The sequence below is a fragment of the Schistocerca piceifrons genome, chromosome 7, assembly GCF_021461385.2.
Source record: "Schistocerca piceifrons isolate TAMUIC-IGC-003096 chromosome 7, iqSchPice1.1, whole genome shotgun sequence".
NCBI classification, from domain to species: Eukaryota; Metazoa; Arthropoda; class Insecta; order Orthoptera; family Acrididae; genus Schistocerca; species Schistocerca piceifrons.
Genome location: NC_060144.1, coordinates 34,187,389 through 34,209,718, shown reverse-complemented (window position 1 = coordinate 34,209,718; position 22,330 = coordinate 34,187,389). Strand labels below are relative to the sequence as shown.

The 22,330-nt window shown below is 39.0% G+C and overlaps 1 non-coding gene and 1 pseudogene across 1 annotated transcript; one reads left to right on the top strand and one right to left on the bottom strand.

The window, feature by feature from the left end:
* Positions 1 to 16,410: 16,410 nt before the first annotated feature.
* LOC124709290 lies at positions 16,411 to 16,528 on the top strand (annotated as a pseudogene).
* A 1,876-nt stretch (positions 16,529 to 18,404) lies between these two features.
* Trnat-ugu lies at positions 18,405 to 18,479 on the bottom strand. Its single transcript has one exon. It is a non-coding gene; the product is annotated as a tRNA-Thr (tRNA).
* Positions 18,480 to 22,330: the final 3,851 nt, after the last annotated feature.

Below are 22,330 nucleotides of genomic sequence, written 5' to 3'. Positions count from 1 at the left end.
TGAAAGATATTAATAGGGAACAAACAATGTATTTACCTTAATATCATCACAAGTCATAATATATATATCAGTTCATGACAAATTAGAAACCTCAGCCATCTCTCTCCCCACATCCACCACTGCTGGCGGCTCACCTCCAACTGCGCAACGCTACGCGCTGTTCACAGCCAGCTGCCGCTGCCTAACACTACAATGGCAGACAACAATGCAAACTAGCCACAGACTGCACACAGCACAGCCAGTGATTTTCATATTGAGCGCTACGTAACGTTGCCAATAAGAAAACATAAACAGCCTACTTACATAGAGAAAACATAAACAGCCTACTTACATAGAGAAAACATAAACAGCCTACTTACATAGAGAAAACATAAACAGCCTACTTACATAGAGAAAACATAAACAGCCTACTTACATAGCCCCCATGCTCCCCACAAAAAAATTTTACAAATTTTGTTGGGCAGTGCCCAATAATGATTTGATAAAATTTTTCATAATTACCATAACAAAGATATAAAATGCACACACTTATTAATATTATGTTGGTCAAAAGATCAAAATTTCTCACAGTCCATAAAGACAGTCCACATTGTGCATCACAGTAAAAATGCAGAGTTAGTCCAAGCAGTAAAAGAAAATGCACATAGAAGTAGTGGATTTCCATGCAGTCTTGAAGAAGTAGTGTTGTCCTTCCAACGGAAAGACAGTGCTGACTCTCGACATGCAGACAAGTATTGGTCCACAACAGAGCAAACCCACAGCAGAGTCAGTCGAAGTTTTGATGAATATTGGTAGGTAGGTCATCACAGAGCAGACCCACTGTAGTCCTGGTAGAGATTACGGTATTGGTGGGCCACCAGAGGTGCAGACCCACTGCAGTCCTTGTAGAAATAATGGTATTGATGGATCATCAAAGATGTAGACCCACTGTAGTCCTTGCAGAGATAATGGTATTGGTGGGCCACCAGAGGTGCAGACCCACTGTAGTCCTTGTAGAGATGGCCAGCAGCCATCTGTTGCGACTGTGCAGGTGCGCAATCACCATCGAAGAGTCTTGTAGAGAATATAGCAAGTCCATAAACCACCACTTGTGCACTCACAAAGTTTTTTGGAATTGTCCTTAGAACGAGCAATGCTGTTATCCAGTCCCTTGCTGAATTATCAACACACGTGTAAACACTAACAGTCCCTACTTCTCACATATTGTCCATATACTATGACCAACAGAAACGTGTGCAGTGAAATGTAACTAACAAGTTAATAATGTCATGAACTGGTGACAATTACAATTTTATAACATAAGAATACAATTACAAAGGTACAAAATACATCATTAAAAACATAATAATACAGATAACATTTGTAGTACAGGCTTTACAAAAGAATAGAAATAAACATATACATCAGTGTTACAAAAATAGTGACATAAGTACATACATAAAAGATCACAATAACTTTCGAAACATCAACTTCACACATGAGCATTAAACAGAATAAATAATGTGTAAGCATATTTATAAGGTAAATAACATATTATGAAAGCCAATTATATTTGAGGATAACAGTATTCCTCATCATAGTGAATGTAGCTTAATATTAATAGAAGAAAAAATTCTATGAAACTACACAGAGACAGGAAGAAAACAAATACACAAGGGTACACACACACATAGTGGGATAACACCAATAGGAAAGGACAGGGTTCGTTTTCAGTGTAATATTTGGTACTGCAGTCCAACCCAAAACTTCATATATCTTTCCTCTTATTTCATCCTTTGTTTCCACCAAAAAAATCCTATCCAAGCATGCTTTCTGTATTCTGTTCATATTTCTTTCAAAATAATTATTTCTGATTGTACAATACTCATTTGGGCCCAAATCCTTTTTATATAACTTCGCAATGCATTCTTTACCTATTCTCCATAGTCAGTTTCTCATATAGTCTACCCCCTCTTAAGCTATCTTAAATCTACTGAGCTCAGATGCTAAACTAAGGGATGAGGCAATGCAGCAGCACGTAAAACAATTATTATAAACAGCAATGAAAAAAAATGGAAAATTGCAAAGCAAGCTACAGTATAAATTAGCAAAAGTCAAATTCAATAACACTATGCCTGGCAAACAGCAGCAACTTATACCTAAACATGACATAGAGCAAGCAGAAAAAATATTACACTAAAAACAACAATGCAGATAAGGGAAATGTATATTCACATCTTAATGTCTATGTAAATTAAAGTGGTGCACCACAACAACTGATTGTAAAAAGAAATATTACCATGTACTTGAAAAGAAAATTATGTGTTACTGTTACTACTTCCTTCTTATTGTTCTTTCCTTTCCAAGTGCTCCTTTTTTTTAAAGAATGTGGATCATAAAATAATTATTTAATAGATCTGTTGACAGAAAGTGTTCACATTAGCAAATGCATTTCATTTTATAAAAGCAGTGCTGCAACACAGCTGAAAAACAGGTATCAAATGAAATAAGCAACTATGAAAAGCAAAGCATAAAAATATCATTCAGTAATCATGTGACATTTCATAAGTTAGTAGCTCTCAACTCTCGTAGAAAGACGCTTGTCGTAATCAGGTGTGCAGATGTACGAATATTTCCCATCAATTCATAAGCATTTCAGTAATTAGCACAAAGTGCGAGTAATCATATGTTTTCAAGTAACGAGGGTGTCGCATTAGCGATGAAAGGCACACCCTAATGGCTTGTTCTCCAGGTGTTTGACACGTCCCACGTCCCCTTTTTTTTTTCTACCTGTGCCGCTGAAAAGGGCTCGCAATACTGGCTTTTTCTCCAGGCGTCTGACACAGCTGGGTGCCCGCGACGCATTACGTGCAGGTGGTCACTTAACTGTCGTACGGAAATATTTACGACAGCAGTTTCTGCTACCGTGGCAGTCTATTTAACAATATTTCACAGGTCAAGAATTAGCGTTGCAAATCTGTAGAAACAAAATCCTATAAATATAAGTGTCCAAAAAAAGTCGTCAGCATTGTGATACAGTCACACATTTCATAACTCTTAAAGTACGTTTCTTGGTTTCCAACATCCTTTTCATAAATCAGAGTCCCTAAACACTACTCATTATTCCTTACCTCATTATACATATACATATTCGTCGACACTTCTTCAATATTTCATCGTGAGAAATACGTAGCATAATAAACATTCCTCAACAACATAATACACATCGTCGTCGTAATAATAACATCATAACACTTCAGTCAAATCTCAAAATCGTCGTAACTTCCTCCAATAATTTCTAAGCCTAAAATAATTCTCTGCTCATGTCAAAAGTGTCAGCTGCCTCAAACGTACTTTAAAAATCATGATCTCATACCAAATACATCATTCAAAGCTCTCATAGTATCACAATGATTCCGAAAAAATATGAACAGTTTACAAAGTACAGACAAAATACAGTTTCATAAGTTTGAAGTTATCCAACGGTGTAATTGCGTAAACATCTGTCACTGATGTAGTAAAATAAATGTTTGTCTCTCTCAGTTAAATGATCAGATAGCTGTGTAATTTGTGTGTTAGAGAAATATGGTACCGATGTGTAAAGTTGTATAAGCAAATACCATATTAGCTAGGGCTCCTTGTGCTTGCCAAACACATGGTACACAAAGTAAGCGTGTAACCCCCTGAGGATTAATGTAATTATACCCTCAGGTGTTACAGATTACAGCAATGAAACGAAATGTATCACTGAAAACTTTCTTTGTAATTCAAAAACCTTTAAAAATAAATGTTTTAAGTACAAAATTAATCACTGAAATGCGTGTCCTGTAGCGCTAAATGTGCATATTGTTGTAAGATAATCTCTGTGAAAGTGTCGTTATTTTCCTCCAAAAGCTAAGTTCTGCAGAAGCCAATGTACTTACCTCATGATAAACAAAAGTGAAATGCTTTGCGTAGAGATATCTTAGTTATTACGCTTATTGTTGTGATGATGAAAGTACTGTGCTGTAACGTATTGTTGTGCTATGGAAAAGGCTGTCTCCTTGTAGCTATACCACAAAAGTTACTAATAAAACATGTTTTGATTTCCAGAAGAATTCAGAAAACTGTGCAGATATAAAACAGATACACCGCAAAAGCAACATTGTAAATTGTCACTCATTAGTAGCGTCGTGATAAAAATCGTGTAGCTGTCACATAAACTAACCTCTGTGTCATCTGGTATCTCTCAGAAAGCACTTTAAATTCAGAATGTATTTTCAAATAAACCAAAATGTTGCATTAAAATCTCATTAGCAGTACTGGTAAATGTTCTAAGTATGTGAGCCTTATAGTCGTTACGTAATCGTGCAACAAACAAGCAAGAATGTACACACACAATAACACTGTGACGTCTGTTTACTATAACAATGCATTCGTCATTTCTGTTTAAATAAGTTCTCTTGGTTCTTGATTGGATATTTAACTTCAAACATTGTTGCATGGTAACAGTTTCTAAAGCATACTAGTAACGTGAAGTGAAACGTTTTATGGCAAAGACAAAGTTAAAAGGCAGATTATCTGTCAATAAATGGTTTTACATGAGAAATGTGGTGTAAACCTTTACTCTTCCTAGTACGCAGAGTTTCAACTTCAACGCAATTATCATGTGGTATACGTCGGATTCTGTAAGGTCCATTGTAAACTAGAAAGAATTTGTGACTCAAGTGTTTCTTCTTATGTGACAATGAATGAGCTTTAATGAGAACTTTCTGACCAATATACAATTTCTTTGCATTTGCTTTACCGTGTAGTTTTCTCCTTTTGTCTGCTGCAGATTTTATATTTTTAAGAGCCAAATCAATTATGTCTTTGTGTCGAAGTTTACGTGTATTCGGGAAAGGTACAAGCTCTCTGATTCTGTTCGGTGGTTCTTCATTCTTCAGTACAAGAGTAGGTGGTAAAGCAGTGGAGTCGTGAGGCATTTCATTCAGCACGTTTTGAAATAAGTGTAAATATCTGTCCCAATGCTGATGCTTTCTGTGACAATAAAGTCTGCAAAGCTTATTGATTTCTTTCATAATCCGTTCAGACGGGTTGCAATGTGGTGAGTACAATGAAATAAAAACAGGTTTGATTTTATGGTTGCGAAGCATGCGTGACCAAACAGCAGATCTGAATTGCGGTCCGTTATCTGAAATGACTTTACTAACGTGTCCAACTTCACGTAAGAAATTTTTAACAAAGGCGTTGGATACAGACCGTCCAGTGGCTTTACGTAACGGAGTGAAAGAAACAAATTTTGAAGTAAGTTCAACAGCGACTAAAACGTACGAAAATCCATTGGATGTTCTGACAAGCGGTCCCAAGAGATCAACAGCAGCAAATTCTTTTAATTTAGCAGGAATAATAGGAAACAACGGAGCACGATGTGAGACAGTAGATGGTTTCGCCTTTTGACAAAGTTTACAAATAGACAAGACTCTTCGAATTCGCTTTTCCATATTGTTAAAATAACAAGTCGTTCGAAGAATATGATAACATTTTCGTGGGCCAAAATGTGCGTAGCTGAAATGAATGTACCAAATGAGCTTATTAACAAAATCGTCTGGAATGCAAAGTACCCATAGCTTGTCATCAACAGTGCAGCGTTTGAAGAGTATGTTGTTTCTAACCAGGTAATAATGCCGAATCTGTGTGTGTGTCTTTTCATGCCATTTGCTCTTGATGTCTTTCCAAATCGGATCTTTATCTTGTTCATGAGCAATGTCCTTTAAAGATGTGGTGATGAAGTTTTCAAAGGCGACTTTCTGAATGTAAAGAATACTGAAATTTTTCTCGAGGTTGCCTTCTGTGGTACTTTTCTCAAGCCCAGCCGGTGCGCGTGACAGTGCGTCCGCAACAATGTTCTCCTTGCCGGGAATGTAGACTATTGTGAAGCGGAATTCTTGCAGAAACAATGCCCAACGTTTTAACCTGTCATGATTTAATTTTGAAGACATAAGAAATTGTAATGCACGATGATCACTGTATACTTTTACGTGCTTACCAGAAAGAAAGAAACGGAATTTGTTAAATGCCCAAACGATAGCTAAAGCTTCTAATTCAGTAACGGAATAATTTTTTTCAGATTTTGTTAGCACTCGGCTAGCAAAAGCAATGGTTTTCTGAACGGTAGTGTCATTTTCTATGGCTTCTTGAAATAAATGGGCACCAAGACCGACTTTAGAAGAATCCGTACTAAGGCAGAAATCTTGTGACAGATCAGGATGAGCTAGTATTGGCGCGTGAAGTAACGCTTCTTTCAAAGAATCGAATTCCAACTGTGCTTGTTCGTCCCAGTTCCAAATAGTATTTTTTCCAGTGAGAGAACAAAGTTTTGGTGTAACTAGAATTTGCATATTCAGAAAACGACGGTAAAAATTTACGAGACCTAGAAAACTGCGGACTTGTCTTTTTGTGGATGGAACTGGAATGGCTCTGATTGCTTCTAACTTTTCAGGATCCGGCTGAATGCCTTCAGAAGAAATAATATGTCCCAAAAACCTCACCTTTGACTTACCGAATTCAGACTTTTCCAAGTTAACTGTAATTCCAGATTCTGCAAAAATACGTAACAGACTGTTGAGGATGCGATTATGTTGTTCCCATGAAGCTTCCGCTATTAGAATATCGTCCACATATAAGGTGATGTGACGTTTTAAGAACTCAGGTAATATGGAATTTAGCCCGCGAATAAATGCTGCTGAAGAAATGTTCAAACCAAAGGGAAGTTTCCGAAACTGATAACAAACGCCGAAACAAAGGAAAGCTGTGTATTTTCTGCATTCTGGATGAAGTTCGATCTGATAAAAGCTGGATCTGAGATCAATGGAAGACAATACTTTTACACCATTAAAATTTTGAAGAAGTTCTTCCATCGTCTGCGGCCTGTCTGTTTCAGGAATAATGATAGTATTGATTTGTCTCGAATCTAAGACAAGTCTGATCGATCCATTTTTCTTTTCAACAACATGTAATGGATTGTTGTATGAGCTTACTGCAGGCTCAATAATGCCCTCGTCAAGCATAGATTGTATTTCTGTTCTAACACGGTCCCTATAATGTGCTGGAATTACATATGGTCTAACACAAAATTTAGTATGCTCACGAACACGAAATTGGTATTGAAATCCCTTGATTGTTCCTGTTTTATGAGTAAAACTGTGGAATGTGCTTGTAAAATCTCAAAAAGGTCCTGCCTATCAGTGTCATTACAATTCTCAATTGTTTGAATTTTATTCTGAATTAACTTATTAATGTCAAATGCGCCATCGATATCATCCCTGTCAGTACTTGCAGAGTGATTGTTAGTGTCTAGTTCCGTAGAAAAGTCCGAACTGTTGTCTAACAGAAGGTAAAGCCGATTAATTTCCTCGTCATGGTTTGAGAGCCAGTCTTCAAATTTCAAAGCTATTGACTTACCTTCTTTCTCTAAACTTATTTCAGCATTGTGAAAGCTTAAGATTGCTTTGTATTCATTCAAAAAGTCTACTCCCAATATAATTTCCGTCGACAATAATGGAACAATAAGAAAGTTTATAGAGAAGCTGTGGCTTTGACAAAAGAATTCTAAATTGGTTTGCTGGCGTACATCTACACTTTTTCCAAAAATTGCACCTTGTAATTTGATCTTACGTAACGGAAGTGTAGGGCAATCGTTCAATTTGTTACATTTGCTAAAGGCTGTTTCACTAATTACTGAGATGGGACTGCCAGAGTCAAGTACTGCCGTAAATTTTACGTCATTTACTGTAATGTGAATCACAGGATATGCAATATTGTTATGTTTTATGTCGTGTTCCTGGAGTAAGATGTCCCTAATGTCTTCCATTTTTACGTAATTACTAGCTACGGCAGCTGCGTCGTTAGTGTCATAAGAACGTTTTGTGGCTGCCATCGGTGTGAGTCATTGCCTATTGTCTCTTTGTTGGCGCGCGTCGTTATTGGGATTTGGAGACCTAACTTCTACAAATTCACCGTGACGAGAGGGCCCTGCTCTGTTTGAATCCCGCCAGTTCTGATGCAGTTCAGGTCTATCGTTACGATCATATCGTCTGTCGTCATGTCGGTAGATGCCATAGTTTCTTTCTTGTCGGTCACGTGGTGGAGAATTTCTCCCTGAATCGAAACTGCGCGCTGGACCGTTGCGTCTAAAGTTATTCTGTCTCCCCTGATAATATTTATTTTGGTTCCCATATTGTCTGTTTCTCTGATTGTCTCTGTGATAGTCATTACCACGGAGAGGTGATCTTTCCCTGTAGTTATTACTACTCTGCCAACGGTTGTCATACGGGTGGTGTCTATTTTGGTCACGATTTGTGTTGTGAGAATAGCCTTGTCGTGTCCAGTTATTACTTCTTTCATCGCGGATTTGCGACGGATGTGACCTGTAATTGTTGTGTTCCTGGTTTCGCGTTCCGCGATTGTCAGTGTCAATTTCTAATTCTTGTAACAGTCCCTGAAAAGCGTCAATGTCGTCTTTGCAACGTCCTGCTAAAATAATATGTCGTAAATGTTCAGGTAATTTGATTAAGCAAATGCGGATGAGTTCTGAGGGGCTGTATGGGTTTGACAGGTACTGATTCTTGTGCAACATGTCTTCAAAATATTTCACAAGACTGGAGAATTCAGATTGTTCGAAATGTTTCATCATTATGATACCATGTTTTACCCGGTCTTGTGTGGCTTGAGACCAATATGCTGAGAGGAAGGCATGGTAAAATTCTCCTTCACTGTGGCAATCGTGAATGACCGATCGCATTCTTACAGCTGGTTCATTCTCTAAGTAGCCACACATAAATTCTAACCTGTGCTCCAATGCCCAGTTGGGAGGGAAACAATGAGAGAATTGATGGAGCCACGCTTGTGGATGAATGTCGTTGGCAGAATTCTTAAACGTTTTGAATTTACGTGTAGTAATGAACAGCTTATAATCAAAATCATCATGTCGGCGAGTCGCATATCGGTCATTGTTAGGTCGTGTCGGCCGTTTCATCTCAAAATTCGGTGCACATTGCCCATTTCTTTCATAACTTCCGAAATGCCCTGTGTTATTATTTTGCGGCTTTTCCGTGTTTCTAAGTCCCTCTTCCCAAGTTGGGGCACGAGTATCCTCTGAAATGCGTAATTCTTGTATTAACTGTGTCAGCTGATCTTGTACTTCCCGGATTTCTCTTTGGTGTTGCGTATTAATCTGATTCTGATTTTGTTTGAATTTCCTAATTTGTTCGCACTCTTCAGTGTCAGTGAAGGCTACAGGTCTTGTGTCATTCAGATCATCATCTACTTTTGTAGATAAGTTAGTGACCTGATCCGAAAGTTCGGCTACTTTCTCCGATAGTGAACACATTTCCTCAGTGTGTTTTTCTGAACCAAGTTTCAGAGTATCTACTGTGTCCTTTAAGTTTTCCTGAGTTTTTGCAAGTTGCGTAACCGAATCGGTAGATGCAACTGAGTCAATTTTAGCCCACAAGGTCTCATGATTTTCATGAACAATGGCTTGCAGTTCTTTTATGGCTGCTTCGTGATTCTGTAATGCATTTTCATGCCGCGAAAAAATAGGTTGAAAATGCTCACAAATTTGTGTTTTTACGTCATTACAGACTTTTTGACATTTCGATTCAATGTTATGTAACTCAGTGGTTAAATCTTCACGTGTTTGTTCAAGTGTAGTGTCTAACTTTTGAAGATTTTGTTCCATTGTGTCTAACTTTTGAAGCTTTTGCTGTGTTTGTCTCTGATTTTGTTCCATTGTGTCTAACTTTTTGAGATTTTGTTCCACTGTGTCTAACTTTTTAAGATTTTGTCCCATTTGTCTCTGATTTTGTTCCATTTGTTGCATTAATTGCAATAATAATGTATTAGTGTCTGGAATCTGTTTCTCTACGCTTTTCGGCAGTGCATTTGCACCGGCAACATTCACATTTTGACAAGCAGAAAATGCGTCTTGACTTATTTGAGAAAACGGTGATAACCCAAAACCTGAATCTACAGTATTTGCGAAATTGTGTCCTGTCATTTCGGATTCCTGAGGCGAGCTGTTGCCGACCGATCGATCGATAATGCTTCCCTCTTCACTAATTGTTTCACTGTCATTTCTCAGTTTACTTTGGAGCCTAGTGTTACGTTTTTCACACGCCATAATTGTCACAATATTTCACACGATAACACAGAAAAACACAATTTGAAGAGCAAAAATAAGAGAACACATTAACATAACACTGAAAATAATATCTAGTTAATTACAGCTGCGAAATACTTGGTGCAAATCTACATGCATGCCACAACTGTTTTACTGTACAACAATGAAAGGCTACAACTACAAAGGAGATTCTCTCTACAATTACGCGCTAGCAATAAACAAAATCTACACTAATTACACAAACTACAAGAAAAAATCAGAAGATTCCAGTGAGGTATCCTAGGCTAAGGGTCGACATATGAAACGTCCCCTTTGAACAATTATGCACGGGACTGTGCTTAACCTGACACACAATGTTTTTAGCGCAACGCAATCTGACTTTCAAAATTCCCTACTAAAGAATGGCCCTGACTAACGTTAAACTATACCTTTCGCAAATCACTTACCTCACAAAAATCTCCGCTGCTCAAGCTACTGCAATACAGCGAGCGCCACTACTGCCAGCTAAATAAAAGATTCAAACTACTAAAGGCACTAACTACTGATAGGGATAGTTAGCAAATGAAAGATATTAATAGGGAACAAACAATGTATTTACCTTAATATCATCACAAGTCATAATATATATATCAGTTCATGACAAATTAGAAACCTCAGCCATCTCTCTCCCCACATCCACCACTGCTGGCGGCTCACCTCCAACTGCGCAACGCTACGCGCTGTTCACAGCCAGCTGCCGCTGCCTAACACTACAATGGCAGACAACAATGCAAACTAGCCACAGACTGCACACAGCACAGCCAGTGATTTTCATATTGAGCGCTACGTAACGTTGCCAATAAGAAAACATAAACAGCCTACTTACATAGAGAAAACATAAACAGCCTACTTACATAGAGAAAACATAAACAGCCTACTTACATAGAGAAAACATAAACAGCCTACTTACATAGAGAAAACATAAACAGCCTACTTACAGTTGATACTGCATGAATAAATTTTCGTAGACGTAGATTGTAGGATGGGATACAAAATAAGGAATATTTATTTTACATAGAACCCTTTTAAAATTTATTTTGGTATTACACAATCCTCGCGATCACTTCTAGATTTGCGCGCCACACCAGCTACCCTGCATGCACTAAAATAAAGCTTAAATACAGCTTTCCCCAAACGGAAATGACGTATCTCTGCGGCACTTGTACACGAGTTCTGCATTTACGTTTCTCTTCTTTCCTAAGTGCGATATCTAGTTCCAAAATTGCGCTATTGTGCTGCTGTCTGGAAACTTGGCAACTCGTCCCCTAAGGAGGACATTGATCGTAAACTCACCGGACAAGATGTTGCTCATCTCCTTAGAAGATTATTCAGGTCTCTTTGCAACACTATACATAAGTGGTGAGAAAGCAGACAGGGACATGCATGGTAAGGATCATGTTCGTTTTTCTGGTTAATTAACGAACAGTCGTTGTATATTTTACCAATATACATGAATGATCGTGAAACACTTGAAAAGACAGCTGAATCACATTGACTGAGCAACAAAATTTACACCTTATTCATGAAGAAATACTTTAGAATATGTGTATATTTACAGCTTCCTCCACTGAAAGTAAGAGAATATAAACAATTATTTCATGCCTGAGAAGCATATATTTCTGTTGTTTTGTGCTTTTATTAATATAGGCACTTTCTTTAAAACTTAAAAAAAAATTGTGGAAGTGATTTGCCAAATCTTACACTTCATTCGACTTTTTCTAATACACGAACATTTTTGTAAATGCAATTATCTTTGACTCAAAAACGAATGTGTTGGAGATTATTGCCGTTTGTAGCTCAGCTATAACAACAATTTAGGAAGTGGTTTCTCCTGGGTTGGGAAGCTCTTTTATTGCTTCTGACCATTTATTATCACGGCTATATGGTTTTCCCTTAAGCTACAGTTGTGGTAGCTTCTTCGGTACGTTACATAATCTTGGTATTATATTCCATATAGGTTTCCTGCGTTCGACATTCAATGATTTGGCTGAAAATGTAGCGGGCATATCTCGGCTTTGTTGGGTATATATAAGCATTTTTCTGTAAACGGTCAGATTTTCTGGCGTTTCGTTGCAATTTTTTTTATTATTAAAGGAAAACGACATTACGCTATAAATAGTATCTGTACCTTACAAGAGAATCGTAAATCAACTGTCATGTGGTGAACGGTTTCGTACTTGAAGAATGAAAAATGTGCCGCATTTTTTAGTTATTGCTGATCCTTATGGCACTACATTCATTCCCAGTTGTAAAAATTATGTTATAAATCAATACAAACATTAGTATTCGTACCCATCGGATATCGTATTCTCAACTGTCGGCTGCTGGCCACTTCGGGCGTTGCCGTCGTCGTGGGTAACAAAAACGTGACGGCGTGTCGCAACTGTCATGTTGCACTGCGACTGGTTCCAGGTGATCACGTGATCCACCACCGCGGTCGTAACTCATGGCAGTGGAGTAGTGCGTATGTGCTAGTCTGTTATATAGTCAGCACAGTACGAAGACGTCAGATTTCTTGCTGTATCAGAACGGATTGTCCGATATGTCTGCATGGAGTGAGGTACCACTCGCAGTCGGGTAAGAAGACGTAAGAACACATCGTAGGAAGATGCTGACGACCAGAGACGGGAGACGAGTGTCAAGAATTGTCAATGGTAACAGGTTTCAAACACGACGGCAACTGCTGCTGTTGGTGAATACAGGTTCCACACAGTTCTTTTCCCGAGCGAGCATTGCTAAGAGAACTGCATGTAATGGGAATTTGGAATCGCCTATCTGTCAGAACAACGCTCATAGCGACGTATAAAGCTGAACCTCCTCAATTGAGAAAACAATGCAGACTAGCTAGTAATTGCCTGTAGTGTAGTTTGACGAGTCGCGATGTTGTCTCTTTTCAAATGAATGGGGCGTCGTGTGCGCACAGGTGGATCGAGGTGTTCGACCTGCAGTGAGTGGAAGGTGTAGTTCAGTCGCCCGAGATGGTTTCTTGATGTTTTGGGGGTGGTTTTCACACCAGGCCTTTCACACACTCACCGAGTTTGCTGTGAACATGAACCGGAGCCTGTTTCGGCGCATCGTCGTGTAGATCACAAGGGGCTGTCGGCATGGCGTCCACTGTTGCGGCTGCCCTTGACACGGCAACAGAGGCACTTCCATGTGGTACGCCCAGCGGCAACACGGGAGCGACACCACGCTGCCCTCTCATTCGAGGCCCGCTGTACATACCACAACGGAAATTATCGTACGTGAAAACACGGAGGAGAGCGAAGGTTTCCGGCCTGATTTAGTCATCACACGCACTACCTCCCTTGACGGAATGCGATGATGTTGGGTACACGAAACGATTACTTCGGATTCGCATAGCCGGTATGTTGGACAGCAGCCGTCATAAGTCTGAAGGGGTAACAGCAGGTGGCTGTACATATCTTTGTGGTCTCCGTGACTATCTTTCAAGGAGATACCATTTGACAAGTAATCTTTTTTTAACAGCAATATGTGGACACGAAAAGATTCGCACAACTTGCTAAGTTTCTAAGCAACAACTTCACATGGAGTGTAAGGCCCGTCTCCTTCTTTCTTTCTTTCTTTCCTTTTTTTGTAGAACAATTTTACATTTTTGTTGGTATCGTTAAGTTTACCTATGTAGTGTGGTCGTGGGTTGTTGTAGTTACTGCTGTGGTCTTCAGTCCAAAGACTGGATGGATGCAGCTCTCCATGCTACTCTATCCTGTGCAAGCCTCTTCATTCCCGAATAACTACTGCAACCTACATCCTTCTGAATCTGCTTACTGTATTTATCTCTTTGTCTACCTGTACGATTTTACCCTCCATGCTTCCCTCCAGTACCAATGTGGTGATCCCTTGATGCCTCAGAATGTGTCCTACCAACTGATCCCCTCTTCTAGTCTGACTGTATCACAAATTTCTCTTCTCCTTAATTCTGTTCAGTGCCTCCTCATTAGTTACGTGATCTATCCATCCAGTCTTCAGCATTCTTCTGCAGCACCGCATTTCAAATGCTTTTCTTCACTTCTTGTCTAAACTGTTTACTGTTCATGTTTCACTTCCATACATGGCTACCCTCCATTTAAAAACTTTCAGAAAGAACTTCCTGACACTTAAATATATGTTAAGAAATTTCTATTCTTCAGAAACGCTGTTCTTGCCATTGCCAGTCTGCATTTTATATCCTCACTACTTAGACCACCATCACTTATTTTTCTTCCCAAATAGCAAACGCATCTACTACTTTAAATGACCCATTTCCTAAGCTAATTCAATTAGCGTCACCTGATTTAATCCATTATCTTCGTTTTTATTTTGTTGATGCTCATATTATATCGTCCTTTCAAGTCGCTGTCCATTCCTCAACCGTTCTCCTGGGTCCTTTGGTGTCTCTGACAGAATTACAATGTCATCAGCGAACTTCAGTGTTTTCATTTCTTCTCCCTGGGATTCAATTCCTACTCCAAATTGTTCTTTTGTTTCTTTTACTGCTTGATCAATACACAGATTAAATAACATCGGAGATAGGCTACAATCTTGCTCACTCCCTTCTCAGCCACTGATTCCTTTTCGTGCCAGTCGACTCATATAACTGCCATCTGATTTCTGTACAACTTGTAAATAGTCTTTCACTCCCTGCATTTTACCCCTGTCACCTTTATAATTTGGAAGAGAGTATTCCAATCTACATTTCAAATGCTTTCTGCAAGTCTAAAAATGCTGAAAACCCTAGATTTGGCTTTGCTTAACCTATCTTTTATGAGAAGTCGTAGGGTCAGTATTGCCTCAGGAGCTCCTACATTTCTCCGGAATGTTACCAAAGGTCGGCTTCTACCAGTTTTTCCGGTCTTCTGTAAAGAATTCGTGTTAGTGTTTTGCAACCGTGAGTTATTAAACTCAATTTCATCCTCTTAACACAAAGAAATCACCTGCACATTAAACCACGTATTCTTAACAGTATACTATATCAGAATGAAAAATGCTCATGTCACGGCATAAGAAAAGGAGAATATGTCCTCGGAAGCGTCAGGGGCGTAAAATAAGGAAACTGGCTTTTCGACTGACAGTTTCAAAGAAATTCAAAACATAGTTCAAAATAGTTGGGCAACCGGTGTCGATTTTTGTTGAGTCTAGCAACAGCTGATTCCGTATAGGTTTTTTTATTGACTTTCTAACTCATGTTGCTTGAGATGCGCATGGTTAGTCTGGCACATGTACGGTTAGCTGCCTGATATGGTTGTATGTGTTTGATTTTATCTCTGCCTCGTGATGACTGGGTGTTGTGTGATGTCCTTAGGTTGGTTAGGTTTAAATACTTCTAAGTTCTAGGGGACTGATGACCATAGATGTTAAGTCCCATAGTGCTGAGAGCCATTTGAACCTTTTTTTTTGTACGTGTTTGTAAAGCATACTGTGTCCACGGAGCACACAAGCCTGACTATCACGTCAAGGTCACATGCGTTTTATTTTACTATTTTTTTCATACTTTTTATTATTTTCTTTCGTATTCTTTAATTTTGTTTTATTTCTGTCTGATTTTTATGTTTTTTTTTAATTTTCATTGTCTTGGAGTTAATCTTATTCACATACGCATGAGACTGTATGCCTAAACATATCAAAAATAACTTTAAATACTTAAAACAATACACAGAATAACAGGAAAGAAAAATACAGTAGTGAATAAAATATTAAATTCAGTGCGAAGTTTATTATAATGATGTAGCTTAATAGTTCATATTACCCAGATAAACCTATGATACGACTGCATTACATAGATAAACTTACAATACGAAGAAAAATGTAGGATTGCACTTCTAAAAAAAAAGCGATGTTGTCTTATGGTCCATGTGAAATGGCTCGCTGCTTCGAAACTTAGGAAGTTGTGCGAATCCGTTAAAAAAGGTTACTTGTCAAATGGTATCTGGACAGTGAAAGATTTACGCAGCATGAACCTGTATATTACGGCGCTCCTTAAAAGTAGTTTCAAAGTAACCCACAAGAGCTATGTTACCGATTACCGATAACACGATGAGATAGTACGAAATAATATACAGCCGAAATTATAATCTGCCATTATAAAATGCGAAAGGATTTTGGTTGTGCATCATGAAGTGTGTGCAACATTTCGCTAGGATGGGCTGCCTCTACGACTGCCAGCAGGAAAAAGCATCCTCAGACACTGAAAGAACAAACTTACAATTTAATTAATTAGTCTAATTGACGATGGCAACGGCCTTGCCGCAGTGGATACACCGGTTCCCGTGAGATCACCGAAGTTAAGCGCTGTCGGGCGTGGTCGGCGCTTGGATGGGTGACCATGTAGGCCGCCATGCGCTGTTGCCATTTTTCGGGGTGCACTCAGGCTCGTGATGCCAATTGAGGAGCTACTCGACCGAATAGTAGCGGTTTCGGTCTAGAATAACCAGCATAACGACCGGGAGAGCGGTGTGCTGACCCCACGCCCCTCCTATCCGCATCCTCCTCTGAGGATGACTCGGCGGTCGGAAGGTCCCGGTAGGCCTTTCGTGGCCTGAAGACGGAGTGCTAAATAAATAAATAAATAAAAAATAGTCTAACTGACGATACATTTGATCGTTTAACTAGTTGATGACTTAAGCTTTCACTAATTAACTGATGGAACAAAATATGCACAAGCCGTTGACAGTCCTATCGATCTGTGGTTAATTCCAACTTACCTATCAGCTGAGAGAACGTATAGTATCGACATAATTGAAAATTTCCCGAATGATGTTCCAATCATGCACTACACAAATGCTGAACGAATCATACAAAAAGTAATGAACTACTGAAAACCATAAAGCTTGTTATTACCTCTTATCTTAAAATTTTTGTCATCGTTTATTTAAAGTATGCAACAATGAAAACTGAAAGTCCAGAAACCGTCGCTAGAAAATCTCACAGCAATAATTTTGGCACAAAATGTTGCAACAGCCAATCCGAATTAATTATTAGTCTGGTTGCCTGAAATAAGCAGAAGAAAGCGAAACAATGTATGCATCGCATAATACTATGAACTATTAAATCCTGTACGAAATTAGACGAGCTTAGGCTTGTTTTGTCCAAAAATAAGTTATCTACAAGGTAGTATAGTACTTTTTAAAGGAAAGACTGTAAAACATTTTCTATTCGTTAGAAATAAGGATACCTTTTTCTGACATTTGTATAGCAAGTTTCGCGTTAGATTAGTTTTCTAAGTAGTTATTGACAAAGCTTTAAATGCTTGATCAAGCAGAATGTCATTTTGTACAGGGATGGGCATAATTTTGGTGTGGTAATGCACTGTTTTGCAAGTCCAAAGAATTTTTCGGTGATATTGAACTACTGGTGAATAAAATATTTAAGGTATCCACAACGAAACTATAGTTAACTGTAGTAACCAGCTTTTTTAATTAATTCAAATGCAGCGCTTAAAATGTAAAGCATTTTTAGAAACATAGTTTCATATAATAACGCGTGATTTTTCGCACATAGAATACGAACGATGAAAGATTTTTGGGTATCATTCTTATAATTACCGTTAGTAAATATTCTTTATTTCCATCAGCATCGCTTTAAACCCTCTCAACACGCGCGATTCATGTAAAACCGGATTTTATATGAATTTTCTGTTGGAATGTAGGCCACTGTATCGTGGTAACGGATGAATGTTTCGGGACCATTAATTAAATGTATTTCTCTACGTTCTCACAAAATTTGAACCGATTCGCGCAAGTCTGAAGCATTGAAGTGCAGCGCGTAAAGGTACCTTCACACCAAAAACCAACTCCAACAAACTCGATTGACAACCATCCTCAACTCGAAGTTTGACTTAGTTTTCATCTACTGTCAACAGCTGTTCGAAATCGTGAGTTTTAAAAGTTAGTTGTGGGAAGTTTTGTCTCGAGTTTGCAGTTTATGGTCAGTGAGTAAAAACACAGCAGAGTTGGGTGACTGGCTCTTGCACATTGTCGTATCGTCTGCTTCGTTTCGTTTTGTGTTTGTACAACGACGACTTCTGAGCACTTACTTTTACAAAATTTTTCAGAACATTCACAATAACTCAGCACACTCTACGCGCCGTTTACCTAATCTTGGCCGAAACGAATCTAGAGAGAAGAAGCTCAATGCATTGTAGACAATCATGATAGGTTACAATGAAATGAACACCCTTACTGCTTACAGGCGTTGACATACGTCAACGGGGACAGATGAAAATGTGTGCCCCGACCGGGACTCGAACCCGGGATCTCCTGCTTACATGGCAGACGCTCTACCCATCTGAGCCACCGCGGGCACAGAGGATAGCGCGACTGCAAGGATTTATCTCTGGCACGCCTCCCGCGAAACCCATATTCTCAACGTATTGTCCCGCACTACATTCGTAGTTTGCCGATTCCCGTGAGTTCGGGCACTATTTGTGCATTCGCACAGAAGAAGAAGATGGTTAAGTGGCCGATGAGCCTTAATTATATATATATACTAAGATGGTATCTGTCCTTTCGGACATGTCCGAAAGAACAGATACCATCTGTCCCCGTTGGCGTATGTCAACGTCTGTAAGCAGCTAAGGTGTTCATTTCATTGTAATTTCGTTCTAACGAGCTCCATGGTCACCGATGGTATCCGTTCTTTTGGACATGTCCGAAAGGACAGATACCATCTTAGTATAATCATGATAGTTTTCCTTGACAATACGTTAAAATCTATTTAAAAACATGTAGGCTTCCTCAGTATTTCGTAGTTCTCACATTTTTTTGCTATATGGACAAAACTTAACCAAATTATGACTATTTTCATTCTCTTTGGAATTGCACTCCACAGATGGTCCAGTCTGTGACACATGTCGGCCTATTGTATATGTTAACGTAGAAGTTCTGGATGATTTCTTCTTTTACTTCAAGAAAATTTTTTGTCATTTACAGGTAGATATCGATTATTCTCTATGTTCGAAGAAGTGCTGACAACATAAAATATCTTTTGTGCATGTGAGGCTTTCTCTTTGATTTAACTGGTATAATGGATGCATAAAAACACAAAAAAATATGGTGTTTCTCTCTATCATCATCGGTCTATGTGTTTAAAGTATAGAATCAAACGGTGAACTACTGATTGTGCCATTAACTGAGCTTTAATTTCAGCCCAATTAAAACCTGTTGCAGAGGAATTAATAGATTCGCACAATGTGTCTGGGCACCAGCTGCTGTCCGTCGTTCCAACTTTGCTTAATATACTGTAACAAAGGCACGGTAAGACAGACGTTCGAATGGCTATAAAAATGGGCGCTGGTCTGGGTTAAACTAAAAACTTTTCATCCAACGTTCCTAACCCAAATAGTAACCGAGCATCAACGCCAGCCAACTGTAGTTCTGCGCGCAGCATTTTAACACATACACTGAGGTAACAAGAGTCATGGGATATCTCCTGATATCGTGTAGGGCCTCTTTTCGCCTGGTGTACTGCAGCAATTCGACGTGGCATGGACTCAACAAGTCGATGGAAGCTGTATATAGTTGCGAAAGTGATGCCGATGCAAGATTTTGAGCACGAACTGATCTCATGATTACGTCCCATAAAAGTTAGATGCCGTACGATGTGGGTGGCCAAATTATTCGACCGAATTGTCTAGGATGTTCTTTAAACAAATCGCGTGACATGATGCATCGTCACCCATAAAAATTCCTTCGTTGTATGGGAACATGAAGACCATGAGTGGCTACAGATGGTCTCCAAGTAGCCGAATATAGCCGTTTACATTCACTGAACGGTTAAGTTGGACCATAGGACCCAGTCCATTACATGGAGCCACCACCAGCTTGTGCAGTGCGCTACACTCGAACCCTGCCATCAGCTCTTACCAAGTGAAATGGGGACTCATCTGACCAGAGTACTGTTCTCCAGTCGTCTAGGGTCCTACCGATATGATCACGAACCCAGGAGAGGTGCTGCAGGCGATGTCGTGCTGTCTGTAAAGGTTCTGGCGCCGTTCGTCTGCAGCCATCGCCCATTACCGCCAAATTTCGTAGCACTGTCTTAATCATTACATTCGTCGTACGTTATAAATTGATTTCTGCGGTTATTTCACGCAGTACTGCCCGTTTGTAAGCACTGTCAACTCTAGGTAAATGCCGCTACCCTCGATCGTTTAGTGAAGGCCGTCGTCCATTCCATGAGAAGTAATGCCTGAAATTTAGTATTCTCGGCACTGTGGATCTCACGTACCGAATTCCTAACGCTTTACCGAATGGAATGTCCAATGTGTTTATCTCCAACAACCATTCTTCGTTCAAAGTCTGTTAATTTCCGTCGTGCGGGCATAATCACAATGGATATCTTTTCACGTGAATCAGCTGAGTGCAAATGACAGCTCAGCCAATGCACTGGCCTTTTATAGCTCGTGTGCGCGGCACTACCGCCATCTGTATATGTATTTATCGCTATTCCATGATTTGTCACCTCACTGTGTTTGTTATATCTATTCCGAAGTCTAACGATGTGTACAGTAAGGTAATTTAGACATTTTCTATCTTTCCAGATGCTGTTGGGCCCGTCTGACAATGACAAAATGCATAGACGGAGAGGTCCATTGTGATAGTGTACACAGAACCAACAATCGTCTGAAATCTAGTGTGTCCTGAAATGGAGATAATAATGGTCTCTTTATTCAGACAGGGAGTAAAACTGGGATGGGCTGGATCAGTGAGACTTTTACGTACGTCATTAGCTGGTAGAACACAAATTTATTTTACGCTGTCACTTGCATAGCATCCAATTAAGCTGTTACTGATTAAAAGGTTAACTAATGAGAAATTCATTTAAAATTCAATGACAATTTCAATAATTTATAGAAAATTTAAAGTTAATTTTGACCCAAGCTGACTTAATATTCTTCAAGGCAAGACACACCTTATATAAGGCACAGAATGTAATAAGGTTAAAGCCATAATAAGGGCAGACGTAAATTTAGACAACAGTTCCAGAACAGACTAGAACGGCCTTATTATCCAAATGGTGAGAATAAAACATGATTTAAACTTGACTGATTAAAAAACACTAAAGCCATACTTAAAACAATCAAAAACAATTTAACACCAATATCTAGGCAAGATAATTTTAAACACCGAAAAACACATCGGTTGAAGATTTAACACATTTTCCAATAACGCAGGAATATTTAAGTTACAACAGATTAAGGTATATGTCAGATCCCAACGCACATCAAAATTTGCTTAAGGTGAAGGCCACAAACTAATGAGTAAAGTATTCCATGTATAAATTACGTTGAACAGTAACATTAAGCAGTGCAGCTGCAGTTGGAGGAAACAGCGCCTAAGACAGCGGCGAGAGCTGCCGAACGTATGCACTCCAAATGACTTAAACAGCCGGCTAAGGACGCCAAAGAGGCGTGAGTAAGTGGGGCCCAGTCCTGGGTAACACGTACCGGGAACTGGGTACAGCAGATTTTTAACGACATTTTCCTGCAGCAGTGATAATTTTAACTATACAGAGTTCCAATGCACAGTCGTGCATCAAATAAATAACTCTTAGGATAGAATTAATCAATCTGAGATCTTAACAAACACGATGAGAATTTAACTGTTTTTTTTTAAATAAGTTAAAGAGATTTAAGAAATCGCCTACAAATATTTTAAAAAGAATAATTTCTGTAATAAAACTATTAGACGGCTTAGCTGTGGGTTCCCCTCTTAGTCCACTGTTGGCTGAAATATTTATGGACCATTTTGAACAAAATTTTCTAAAAACAGAACCTTTGAGTGCAAACATCAAATACTGGTTTAGATATGTAGATGATGTCCTGTGTATGTGGACTGGTACTACAAGACAACTCAACACATTCTTGAAAAACCTAAACAGTCAACATAAAAATATCCAGTTCACTATGGAAATTGGCAACAAATCCATAAACTTCTTAGATCTCACCATTGACATTAGTACACACACACACTGTTTCGAAATTCACAGAAAAACAACAACTACTGACACAGTAATATCTTCATGCCCACAACACACCATAGCTCACAAACATACAGCTTTCCACTCAATGGTACACCGTCTCATATCTAACCCCATGTCCAGAGATGATTTTAAAGCAGAGTTAGATACAATAAAAGTTATTGCCACAGCCAA